Source organism: Lathyrus oleraceus, chromosome 7, assembly GCF_024323335.1.
Source record: "Lathyrus oleraceus cultivar Zhongwan6 chromosome 7, CAAS_Psat_ZW6_1.0, whole genome shotgun sequence".
Classification (NCBI taxonomy): domain Eukaryota; kingdom Viridiplantae; phylum Streptophyta; class Magnoliopsida; order Fabales; family Fabaceae; genus Lathyrus; species Lathyrus oleraceus.
The window spans coordinates 232,343,430-232,356,969 of NC_066585.1; positions in this window are offsets into that span (position 1 = coordinate 232,343,430).

The window sequence follows — 13,540 nt, forward strand, 5'->3', positions numbered from 1 at the left end:
TTACCACTCCTGCAATGCGTTTGACTTTGTCTTTGGTGGAATGCACATGCATGGCCATCAGATTTGCCACCTCAATTAATGAGGGAGATCTAATGGCCCTTATTTTTTCTTATTTTATTTTGACTCCTTCTATTTGATTAATTCATATTAAATTCATTTTTAATCCAAAAAATATGTGACTTTCACAAAAAAAAAATTGTCTCTTACATATTTTGAATTAAAATCATTTTTTGGATTAATTTTGATATTTTTTGTGAATTAATTGATTTTGAACTTGTTTTTAAATATTTTAAAATACTCATGACTTTCCAAAAATTATGAAAGTTTTTATCTAAGGTCCTTTGACCTTGTTTGACCTAGGATAAATCCATTGGCCATTTATTTGGTGATTTAAAGGGATTTGAGGTTTTGTCCATTTAAAAATTCATTTAAATTATTTTTTAATTGATTTTTATTTGTTTAATTGTTTAAAAATATTATTGAGCCATTTAATTGATCTTGTGATGTTTGACTTTCTGTTTGGCCTTGATCATGGTTGATTTGAACTTTCATTTGATCAATACTATTAGATTTATGGGGTTGATGAAATGTACATTTCATCTCCCAAAATGAATGGATAGTATATATCAGATGAAATTCCTCCTATGATCAATTTGGGTTTCTATTTTCCCTTCCGTCTTCATCTTCATCCCTATTCTTCCCTAATCCATCATTGACCAATGAATTCTCTTCATGTTTAATGCTAGTTGATTCATCAATGACTTTGTGTCAGATGAATCAACTTGAGCCTGGCTGGGATAGGTCCTTCCAACTTTGTTTTTGTGTGTGGTATGTTTTATGAGCTTGGTTCTTTGTACCATGTCTCTAACATGCATTAACACCAATATTTTTATTGCCCGACCTCAGATAGTTGTGACTTCTACATAAGTCCAATTATGATTGTTTAACATAGAGCTAAATTCATCCCAAAAGGCATAACATTCTTGTAAGTGAGATTGTAAGTCTCCCATTCTTCATGGCATTGTGTGAAGACTTTACCTTTTTTCCATCCATGAGAGATAGTGGCATACTTGTTTATTTATCAAAGTCAGAGCCCTTCTCATGGATGATGTCTTGGTTCATGTATTCATACTTGTGAATTAATGGTTGAGTGTTCTCCAAGGAATGACTTAAATAATTAAAACTCTTCACTAACATTGACTAACTTCTTATTAACATTGATTTACTTTCAAGTTATTTACTTAATGCAATTTAAAATTCAGTATCTTTATCATTCATTGTCATTTACATTTCATGCAAGATATTTATGTTTCAGTCATTTTCACTTTACTCACTTGAGCCATATCTTATGGTTGTATATATTGTGTGCTTGTGATTTTGTTCTGTTTGTGGTCTTAGGACCCTAAAATACTTAATAACAACAAAAACCCTAAAAAATATCTTGGTGGACTGCTGGACTTGATTTGAACTTTTGGACTTAGGATAAGCAACCTTCCCTATGCTTTAAGGACTTGGCCAATGACACTATTTGAGATTGAGTTATCCTTGATTGTGCTTTTCATCTGATGCAAACCTAGAGTGCCCTTGGTTCATCTGTTACTTTGTCTTTGTGCTTAAATTGTTATATTATTATTATTATTATTGATGTCTGATGATTGTTTTTGAGAGTATGCCAAGGAATATTTCATCCGATACATATGAAGACTTCTATCTATTGGAGTGATTGCTTGGATATTATGGATGTCTTTATTTGATGCCTTGGTCTTCATATTAATTGCTTGGATGCTGCTTATGCTTATTACTTGCTCAAAAGTCCAAAGGAAAATGGGTTTCTATCTGGCATTCTTGTCTTATGGATTGTATCTCATTGTTCATATCTTTTCAATTCTTAACTTTTAATTTTTGTCTAGGGTAGTCTCTTTATCTCCTCCCACTTCTTTAATTTTAAAATCTCTCTCTCTCTTTCCAAAAACCTTATCTGCTTGCGATTTCAAACTTAGGCATGTTTTAATGATTAGAAACTTTGGCCTTATGCCATTGAATTTTCAATATTTTCCTAAATCAAACTTATGAATAAACTTAACCATATTAACTATAATTTCAAAAGACAAAGAGAACTAACAACCTTATTTAAATCTTTTGGTCATTTTATGCCCTTTTCTTTTAAACCTTTGTTAAAATCAATTCACCAACTTCTTTGAAGTTTTTACCACGAACTACGGGGTTTTTATCCCTCATTTTTATGTTGGTACGTAGGCATAAGACCGAAGTCTTGTCAAATATAAAATATAATTAATTAATTCTTTTCTCATCCCATCACTCTATATTTTTACCAAACATCTTTTGGACCAAAACACTTGCACACAAAAAAGGGCTCCCTAGGAGTACCTAGGACACTTTAGGTGCTAATACCTTCCCTCTGTGTAACCAACCCCCTTACTTGTAATCTCTGACATTTTATTAGTTTTGATTTGGAAACTTCTTATCTTTGAGTTTTGTTCGTACTTTTTCCCTTTTTCCTTTGGAAACAATAAAAGCGTGGTGGCGACTCTGGTTTTACTAACGTCGAGTTAACCAATAACCCGATGGTCATGAATTTAGCGCTACATCCACATATCTCTCTATATAGTGCGAATTGAGAAATTTAGAGGTCAGATTCGTGCTCTCTGGCATTTTTCCTTTAAAATGGTATATAGATCTTGAATTTTAGTATACTTTGGTGGTGGACCAGTACGATGAGGTCCGTCGGAGAAGATGACCGGAGCCCTAGCTTCGGCGATGTGTTGGCTTCATCCTATCCATCTGATCTTGCTCCAACGTTTTAATCACGGCCTTTGGTTTGCATTACCACTTCTGCTATGTGTTGACTCAAGTGTATCATGGACACTACGCACGTGACCACCAGATCTGCCACCTTAATTAATGAGGGAGATCTAATGACCCCTATTTTTTTCTTTTTATTTTAATTTTCTGATTTTATTTTAAATACTCTTATTTTTTTTAATTCATATAAATTTCATTTTTAATCTAAAAAATATGGGACTTTTACAAAAAAATCTTTAAATATTTTCCTCTTCCATATTTTGAATTAAAATCATTGTTTGGATTAATTTTGATATTTTTTGTGAATTAAATGATTTTTGATTTGTTTTTAAATATTTTTAAATACTTCTGACTTTCCAAAAAATCTCAAATTTTTTGTCTAAGGTCCTTTGACCTTGTTTAACCTAGGATAAATCCCTTAGCCATTTATTTGGTGATTTGAAGGGATTTGAGGTTTTACTTTTAAAAAATGCATTTTTATTTCATTTTTAAATTAATTTTTAATTGTTTAAATGTTTAAAAATATTATTTATCCATTTATTTGACCTTGTGTTGTTTGATCTTCTGTTTGGCCTTGATCATGGTTGATTTGATCAATACTATTGGATTTAGGGGGTTGATGAAATGTACATTTCATCCCTCAAGATGAATGGATAGTATTGATCAGATGAAATTCCTCCTATGATCAATTTGGGTTTCTATTTCCCTTCCCCTCTTCACCTTCATCCCTTCTTCTTCCCTAATCCATCATTGACCAATGATTTCTCTACAATCCAAATGTTAGTTGGTCCATCAATGACCTTGTGTCAGATGAATATACATGAGCTTGGTTGAGATAGGTCCCTCCCATTTTATTTTTGTGTGTGATATGCTTTAGGAACTCGATTCTTTGTACCATGTCTCCAGCATGCATTAACACCAATATTTTTATTGTCCAACCTCAGATAGTTGTGACTTCTACATAAGTCCAATTAAGATTGCTTAACATATAGCTAAATATGTCCTAAAAGATATAACATTCTTGTAAGTGAGATTGTAGGTCTCCCATTCTTCATGGTATTGTGTGAAGACTTAATCTTTTTTCCATTTGTGAGAGCTAGTGGCATACTTGTTAATTTATCCAAGTTGGAGCCCTTCTCACAGGTGATGTCTTGGTTCATGTCTTCATACTTGTGAATGAATGGTTGAGTGTTCTCCAAGGAATGACTTAAACAATTAAATATTTCACTAACATTTCCTCATTATTGCTTTACTTTTATGACATTTACTTAATGTAGTTTAAATTTTAGCACCTTTGTCATTCATTGCCATTTACATTTCATGCAACTTGTTTATGTTTTAGTCATTTTCACTTTTCTCATTTGAGTCATATCTCTGTGATTGTATATATTTTGTGTGCTTGTGATTTTGTTCAATTTGTGGTTGTAGCGGGGTATTCGTTACCATTAGAGATATTGACTAAATCCAAGGTAAACCATACAAGTCGAGTCGCCACCGCACTTCTATTTATCCAAAGGAATGGTTAGAAAGCGAACAAAAACCTAAAAGTTTTATCGAATCAAAAACTAGTAAAAATGTCAGAGATCTGGGTAAGGGGGTTAGTTATGCAATGGGAAGGTTTTAAGCACCCAAAACATCCTAGGTACTCCTAGGGAGCCCTTTTCATAAGTGTTGTTCTAGTCTAAAGGGTGTAGGTATATCTAAAGTACTATTTACTAAAAGGAAGGTTAAAAGAAAATGACTCGTAAGGATGTCGCATCCACTGCCTACGTATCTCATCTGAGTATGAGAATCAGAGTCTTCGTAGCTCGACTACCTATAGGTTAAAGAGAAGTGTGCTCGGTAAGACGTCGCGTCTTATGCCTACGTATCTCATCTGGAATGAGAATCAGAGCAAAACGTAGTTCGGCTAACCAGGGGTTAAGGATTGCCATCTGAACATGGACTTACAAAAGAGGACACCAGTTGTGTCAAAGGACGGTGGGCAGTGTGTTCAACGTCCTAGCAGTAGGTGTCGCAGCTCGCTGAATCGAGTCTTAGGCAGTTACCTCTTTGCAATAGAACAGACTGACATGCCACAAGATCGGAGACGCACGGAAGGTCTAAAAGTGGGGAAGCTCTGCTCTAGAGTTGTCATGTAATATGGACCTATGTGTTAGGATTTACAAAGGGGAACATCTACCTAATGTTATCATGCAAAGAATAAGGGAATTCTACCTATGTTATCATACAAAGGGTTCTACCTAATGGGTGCTACCTAAACGGAACAAGAGTCGATAGATGGAGCGCGGAGAGGAGTTACGGATAAGGGTAGATGGCGATGCCGGAGGCAATCGACTTACAGGTATATGGTGATGCCTGAGGCAATCGACTTACAAGAGGATGGGTGAATGCGTGCTGGTTCTGTTAAGTTTTGAAAATGATAACTCGGCGTTGGATCGAGCTTTTGATCTTATTTTGAAATGGTTATCGGATGTTCGTTTTAATTCTTGTATTAACAGGTGACTAAAGAAATAAAGAAATAAATATTATACACTTTATGGGAGAGGGGTACATTTGTTATGAATGGTGATTGTTCATGGCAAACAAACAATAAGAATATATGCCTCATACATCATACAAGTAGGCAATAATTATCAATCATATCGGATAAATAAATAATATATAATCAAACCAAAGAATTAAATAATGAAATAATGGAGCATTAAACAAGGTATGGGAGTATGAACATGTTAAACAATCAAGCAATAGAAAGCATGAATGAGAGACACAAGTATAAAAGATAACAGATGAATCAGACAGATGAAAATATGCACACAAAGGGGTCACTAAATAATTTAATCAGGAAATGAGGTAAGGATCAAATAAAATCAAGGTAAAAGGCCTCTAATACATGGCATATGATATGAACAAGGGAGGATCAAAAGATCTCTTCAATTGCCATAAGCAATCCCTAAGTCAAACATCGATCATAAAGAAGTCAACTGAAAATTCAAGTCAACTTAAAAAAATATGAAATAAATAGCAAATTAATTAAGAAAGTTATGAAAAATTAAACTAAATGAGATGGGGTCAGGACATCATCATCCCCCAAAAAGATTTTAAAAATAATGAAAATTGGCACGTGAATTAATTAAAACAAAACATAGGTCAAACCAAAAGTCAGCCAACCAAACTAGGTCAAAAATAAATCCAAAATAAATTGAGAATGTGAAATAAAATTCCAAGAAAAGGTCAGGTTGACCATGAGACAGTGGTCAACCTTCATCCCAAAAATCAAATGCTAACAATAATTTTAAGTCATAAAAATAAAATCAATAAAAAAAAGTGTGTTAAAATGGACCATTTAGAATAAATAATTAAAATAAAATATTAATATTAAAAAAATACGAAAATAGAAATTATATAAAATTAAATAAAACGTTAAGAAAAGTGAAAAGTATTTTTGGGTAATTTTATGGACGAAGAAAATATTTTAAATAAGAAAAAGAAATACGAAAATGGAAGGATTAATGGTGATGAACATGGTAAGCAAGCGTAGATATATCAAAACATGGCCATGGAAGAGATGATTATCTAATGGAAAATAGAAGTGGAATGGAATCTGATATGTGATGAAGCTTTTCCTCCTTGCCACAAAATTCTAAATGCTCCTTCAGGGTTAGGGTTTCAGCTTCTTAAATAGGGTGGATTAGGTGTTCTCATGGGCTTTTTAATAAGTGATTTATCCATAAGAATAAAAGTGTGAAGTGAGATGTAAACTGTTGTTATTTTGGGCCAAACTTAAGTGAATGTATGTCCAATGCATGGCCAAAAGAGGTAAAAAAAAAGTGACTGATTTGTGTAGCATGCTTAGAAAATCTGATTGGGCCAGCCAGACCCAAAATCTGCCTAGAAAATCAAGTCATGATGCCCACTTTAAATGAATGTATCTCTCAAACCATGGATCCAAATGAGATGATTCCAAAAGGATGTGAAAGAGGACATGGCAAGGTACAATTGTTGTGAAGAAAGTATTTTCATATAATGCCTTGAAGTGCAAGAAAACTGGCCAAGAAGTCTTGACAAATTTTGAAGATTTTGGACTTGAAATTTTTTCTAAGTGTCCTAAAAAAATATCTCACTTTGACTAAGGATAGATTTCTCAATTCTAATCCAAATGGAGAAAACTTTATATATCTAGAAAGCTTGGAACAAGAGAAACAACTTTCATGTTGGAGAAAGTTTCAAATGGAGCTTTTATCTTGATGCAAAATGGGCTTAAAGTGAGTGCAACGATCATGAAAACTTGCCCTAAATGGAAAGTCAACCATTTCCAAATTAAGTAACTTTTCCAATTCCTGATTAAATGATGAATCCATGATCCAATCTTGATCAAATTTCACATGTAGGATCCCCTAGGCATGGATTTTGAGATTCCACTCTCAAAATGTCAGGAGTTGACTTTTCTGGCCCCCATAGTTGACTTTTCCCAAACTGTCTGATTCCCGATTCTAATGATCAATTGAAGCACTTCTAGCTCAAATAAAGAGATGATTTTTTGTATGTAAACCCTTGTGGACATATGGAGGGCCATGGAAAAGAGTTTCACCCAAAGAATCAGAAATAAACTGATTTTATACCAAACCCTAGTTTTAGGGCAAAATGATCAGGAACTGATTGCACTAATTGCCAATGGATCTTTCTGAGATAATTGTGAATCTTCCTAGGCCAAGATGCCTCTCTAATCATGACATGTATGAGCTCCTCTACTTCCAACCAAACATTTCCTGTTGCAGGTAGCCATGAAACCCTAATTTCTGATTAAATCTAGATGAACACTTTGATAGCTTTGAATCCTTCACTGATGAACTGAGGACCATAATAAGATACTTGGACCCCCCTGAGACCCTTGAGACTTATATACTTATAAAATGAAGTCCAATTCTCAATCTTGATTTGTGTGGGCTCCTTCTGTTAAGGAGTGATCGATCAAAACCTGATCTCCATGTCACTAATGCAGTATGCAATGAGTATGACCTAATATGATGCTAATGAAGTGTAAAACATAATCCCATGCTTCCAGGAAAAATGAAGGGTAAATTTTGGGGTATTACAGTGGTCTTAGGACCTTAAAATACCTAATAACAACAAAAACCTCTAAAAAATATGTTGGTGGACTGTTGGACCTTTGCCCTTGAATTGATCTGAACTCTTGGACTTAGAAGTAGGCAACATTCTTATGCTTTGAAGGACTTGGCCAATGCCATTATTCGATACTGAGTTATCCTTGATTGTGTCTTTCATCTGATGCAGACCTTGAGTTCCTTTGGTTCATCTCTTACTTTGTCTCTGTGCTTAAATTGTTATACTGTTATTATTATTATTATTATTATTATTATTGTCTAATGGTTATTTCTATGAGTTTGCCACAAGGTATATTTCATCAGATACATTTGAAGACATTTGAAGATTGCTTGCTATTGGAGTGCTTGCTTGGATATTATGGCTATCTTTATTTGATGTCTTGGTCTTCATATTATTTGCTTGGATGTTGCTTATGCTTGTTGCTTGCTCAATAGTCCAAAGGAATGTGTTTCTATCTGACATTCTTGTCTTGTGGATTGCTTCCCATTGATCATATCTTTTCAACTATGAACTTTAAAATTTTGTCTAGGATAGTCTCTTCATATCCTCTTTTCATTCTTTAATTTCAAAATCTCTCCCTCCTTTTAAAATCTTCTTTTCCTTGTGTTTTACAACTGAGACTTGTTTTAATAAGTAGAAACTTTGGCCTTATGCCATTGATTTTCAAAATATTTTCTTAATGAAACTAGTAAATAAACTTAATCATATTGACTTAACTTTCAAAAAGAGAAAAAGAACTAACAACCTCATTTAAGTCTTTGTCCATTTTGTGCCCTTTTCTTTTAAACCTTTGTTAAAACCAATCCACCAACTTCTTTGAAATTTTTAACATAAACTACGGGGTTTTGATCCCTCATTTTTAGGTTGTTACGTAAGCATAAGTTTGAAGGTCTTGTCAAACACAAAAATATAATAATTAATTATTTTCTCATCCCCCCATTCTATTTCTATCAAATATTTTTCAATTAAAACACTTGCACACAAAAAAGGGTTCCCTATGAGTACCTAGGACACTTTGGGTGCTAACATCTTCCCTCTGTGTAACCAACCCCCTTACCTATAATCTCTGACATTTTATTAGTTTTGATTTGAAAACTTCTTATCTTTGGGGTTTATTCATACTTTTCTCCTTTCCTTTGAAAACAATAAAAGTACAGTGGCGACTCTGACTTTTTATTGACGTCGGGTTTATCCATAGCTCGATGGTCATTAATGCACCGCTACAGTGTCTTCCACATGTGTTGGCTTTTTTCAAATAGAGGATTTGTTTTGATTTGATAGGCGTTGTAGCTTCATTTTACTCCCTGTGTTTATGGCGAGATCATGGGAGAGGAAGAAGATGTTTAAATTTCTTCAATGTGCATTCACTTTTATATTTTGTTTCTCCATTTATGTAGTGTACATTTTCTTTTTCAAACAATGCCACATGTCAATTTATCACTTAGGGCTTTTGAAATTTAAATTTTCCTCTTCCAAAGTAACTGGCCTCTACTACTATCAGCATTTTGTTTTGTTAATTTTTTTTTCTTTTTTTATTCTTATTATGTTTATCATTTTAATTAAGTTTAAGTGTTTTTGGCTTAGCGTATTTGTGAATCCATGCTTTTTCTATGTCCATATTCCCCATGTCCATATTTCCACCCTCACGTGTTTATTATTTTGCATTTATTCTTATTTCATTTTTTTAGTTGTTAATTAATTAGTTAGAAGTTTATTTGATGAAGTTGTTTAAATTTCAATTAATTAGTAAATTACTTGACAATTGGTTTGATCGATTTTTATGTGGTTAGTATTTAAATTAGGTAATATTTATCCATGTTCGTTCATACATGTAATTAATTAAATTTTAATTTCACTAACATTTCATTCAATTTTACAAACAATTTCAATTTTAAACTCCTTTCACCATATTTGCAAGATCAATTTCAAAGCATTTCAAAACATCAAGCCATTTTCCAAATAAATTCAAAATGACTAAGAAATAATTTTGACCATTTTAAAATTGAAAGAAAAAGACTACCTGGGCGAAAGGTCTAGTCATAGTCACAAGTGTTAGACCCAAGTTGTAAGAGTTTGCAAGTCATAAATGTTTGTCTTTCACTAAAAAAAATTCAAGTGCATCTTTCTTTTTTAATAAATTGGAAGAAAAAGACTACTTGGGTGAAAGGTCCAGTCATAGTCCTGAATGCTAGACCCAAGTTGTAAGAGCTTGTAAGCCATAAGTGTTCATCTTCCCTTCAAAACACTTGTAAATATTCAAATTTCATAACAAAATTGAAAGAAAAAGACTACCTGGGTGAAAGGTCCAGTCGTAGTCCCGAGTATTAGACCCAAGTTGTAAGAGCTTGCAAGTCATAAACCCTCGTCTTCCAAACCCAAAAATACATCAAATCACATTTCAAATCTTTTTTTCTCCTTTTGGCCACTTTCAAAACCTTTTCTAAAACGAAATATATTTTTTCTCGAGATGATGCAAAGCAACGTTTCATCTACAACCGTTAGGTTGAGATGAGTGACGTTTTCCCGTGAATATTTATATGTGAAATCCATTTAATGTGATGTAAATACCCGCTCCTCACTTGTTTTGGGTAACAAACAAAAAAATATTTTATATCCATAACTACGTAGCCTTGAGTTCTCCATTGCAACAAAGATAAATAGGAGCGAGATTCAAAGTCTCGTTAGGAACCCTAATAAAAAAATAAAAGTTGTTGTCCTCTTCTTTCCCTTTTAATACCTCAAGAATCCTAACATTTCAAAGCTAACACTAATACGCACAACTAACAAGATGGTCCTCGTTGAGTACAACAGACGTGAGGGGTGTTAATACCTTCCCATTGCGTAATCGAATGCCGAACCCTGATTTGGTTGTGATGACCAATATCTTAGTCACTATTTTGGGGTTTTATCGATATTTCCCCTTTTGGGAATAAATAAAGTTCAGTGACGACTCTGTTAAGTCCATCCCACGAGCATGCGATTGCGCTTCGCGAGCGTCATGTTCACATTTTTTGAGGTACGAAACCCAATATATTAGTTTTTCACCTATGAATTGACAGTTTCCACTAGTATATTTTCTCTCAATTATATCCCCAACATAGTCAGCCTCACAAAATTCAACTAGGTTATAATTTAGGGTTTTTTTTATAAAGCAACCGTAGATTGGTCGTTCCCTTCAAATACCTAGGAACTTCTTCACAACTATTAAGTGAGTCTCTATATGATCTAACTGAAATCTTGTACACACACAGACACTAAACAAAATATTTGGTCTAGAAGTTGTTAAGTAAAGTAAATAGCCAATCATACCTTTGTATAACTACTGACAAACCTTGGTGTTACTTTCCTCTTTGCTTTAGTTAAAGGTTGGATGCATAGAAGTTGTCATGATCTTGCAATCATTTAGCTTGAATTTCTTCAGAAGCTCCTTTTGTATATTTTGTCTGATGAATATTGACTCCATCCTTGCATTGATTGATTTAAATACCAAGGAATAACTTCAACTCTCCCATCATACTCATCTCAAACCTAGCCTGCATTGTTTTTGAAAAATCTTGGAAAAGTAAAGGATTAGTAAAACCAAAGATAATATCATCAACAAATACTTGAACAATTAAAATATAATTTTTAATTGTCTTTCTGAAGAGAGTAGTGTCTACTTGCCCTTTTTGAAAATCATTTTCTAACAAAAAATTAATCAGTCTCTCATACAAGCTCTGGGAACTTGTTTAATTCCGCATAGTGATTTCTTAAGTTTGGAAACATGATTTGGGTGGACTGAGTCCTCAAACCCAGGTGGATGTTTAACATACACTTCTTCAGAAATTAATCAATTTAAAAATGCACTCTTAAGATCCATTTGGTATAAAATAATGTCATGATTAATAGCATAAGAGAGAAGTAACTTGATTTCCTCTAACTTGCAACTGGTGCAAAGGTTTTAGAGAAACATATACCTTCTTGCTTACTATAGCCTTGAGATACAAGTCTAGCCTTATTTCTTACCACTTCTCCTTCCTCGTTTAATTTGTTTATGAATACCCATTTTGTTCCAATAATGTTCTTATAAAAAGGTTTGGGTACCAGATCCCAAACATCATTTCCTTGAAACTAATTCAGCTCTTCTTGCATTGCGATAATCCAACCATCATCGGAAAGTGATTCATCAACAAAAGTGGTTTCAATCATGGAGAGTAGTCCTAACATTGAGCGCTCTTATTTGAGGGCAACCCTTGTCTTTCTATGATTATCTCAGTTTCCAAGAATTAACTCTTTTAGATGAGAAGACATGTACTTGAAGGTCTTCTTGGATTATGATGCATCTGAGAAGCCATCTTGAGCTTCTTCCGAATCTTCAACATCTGGATGAGCTTCAGAGGTTGGATCAACTTATGAACCACCAAACTTTTGAAGTCATGCTATCTCATGAACATCTAACTTATGATGGATTGTTAGCTTCTAAACTTCCAGCTTCTGGACTTCTAGCTCTTGAGGTGTGTTCAGACACACAGATTTCTGAAAAGCTTTGAACTAGATCTGACATTTTACTGTCAAGCTCTTTGTCATCAAATTTGATGTGTATTGACTCTTCAACCATTTTGGTTTCAGAGTTATACATAATGTATGCCTTTGAGCTTTCAAGGTATCCTAAAAAGATACCCTTTTGAGCTTTTGCATCAAATTTCTTAAGACAAACTTTATTGTTCAAGATGTAACATGTATACCCAAACTGATGAAAATAAGAAATGCTTGCCTTTCTTCCTTTGAACATCTCATATGAAGTCTTATTCAGAATAGGTATAACATATATTATATTCTAAACATAACATGTAGTGTTTACAACTTCTTCCCACAAGTACTTAGGTAGGTTATTTTCATGGATCATAGTTTTGGCCATTACTTGTAAAGATCTGTTCTTTCTTCCTACAACTCCATTTGCTGTGGAGTTTTAGGAGAATATAACTCATGGAGAATTCCATGTTTTTCACAAATTTTTTCAAATGGATCATTTCAAAATTCTCCTTTATGATCACTTCTTACTCTTAAAATATTTGATTCTTTTTCATTTTGTACTTGTGTGTAGAATATGTTGAACACATAATATGATTCATCCTTGGTTCTAAGTAATTTAACCCAAGTCCATCTGCTATAGTCATCAATAATGATTAATCCATATTTCTTCCCATTGATTGATGCAATACTAACAAGACCAAACAAACCAACGTGAATAAGTTCTAAGGGTCTGGAGGTAGAGACAATGTTTTTAGTTTTAAAAGAGGTTTTTATTAATTTTCCCTACTTGGCATGCTCCACAAAAACCATTTGAGCGATAATTGAGTTATGGAAATCCTTTAACAAGTTTCAACTTACTAAGTTTAGATATTAATCCCCAGTTAGCATGACTTGACCTTTTGTGTTAGAGCCACTTCTCATCACTCACTAATAGAAGGCAAAGTACATTCCGATTAACCAATTTAGAAAAATTAGTTTTATAAAAATTTCCTTTCGTCCTACGTTTGAACACTATGGACTTTTCAGATTCATTCGTAACTATATAGTTGTTCTTATTAAACATAACTTTATAACCACT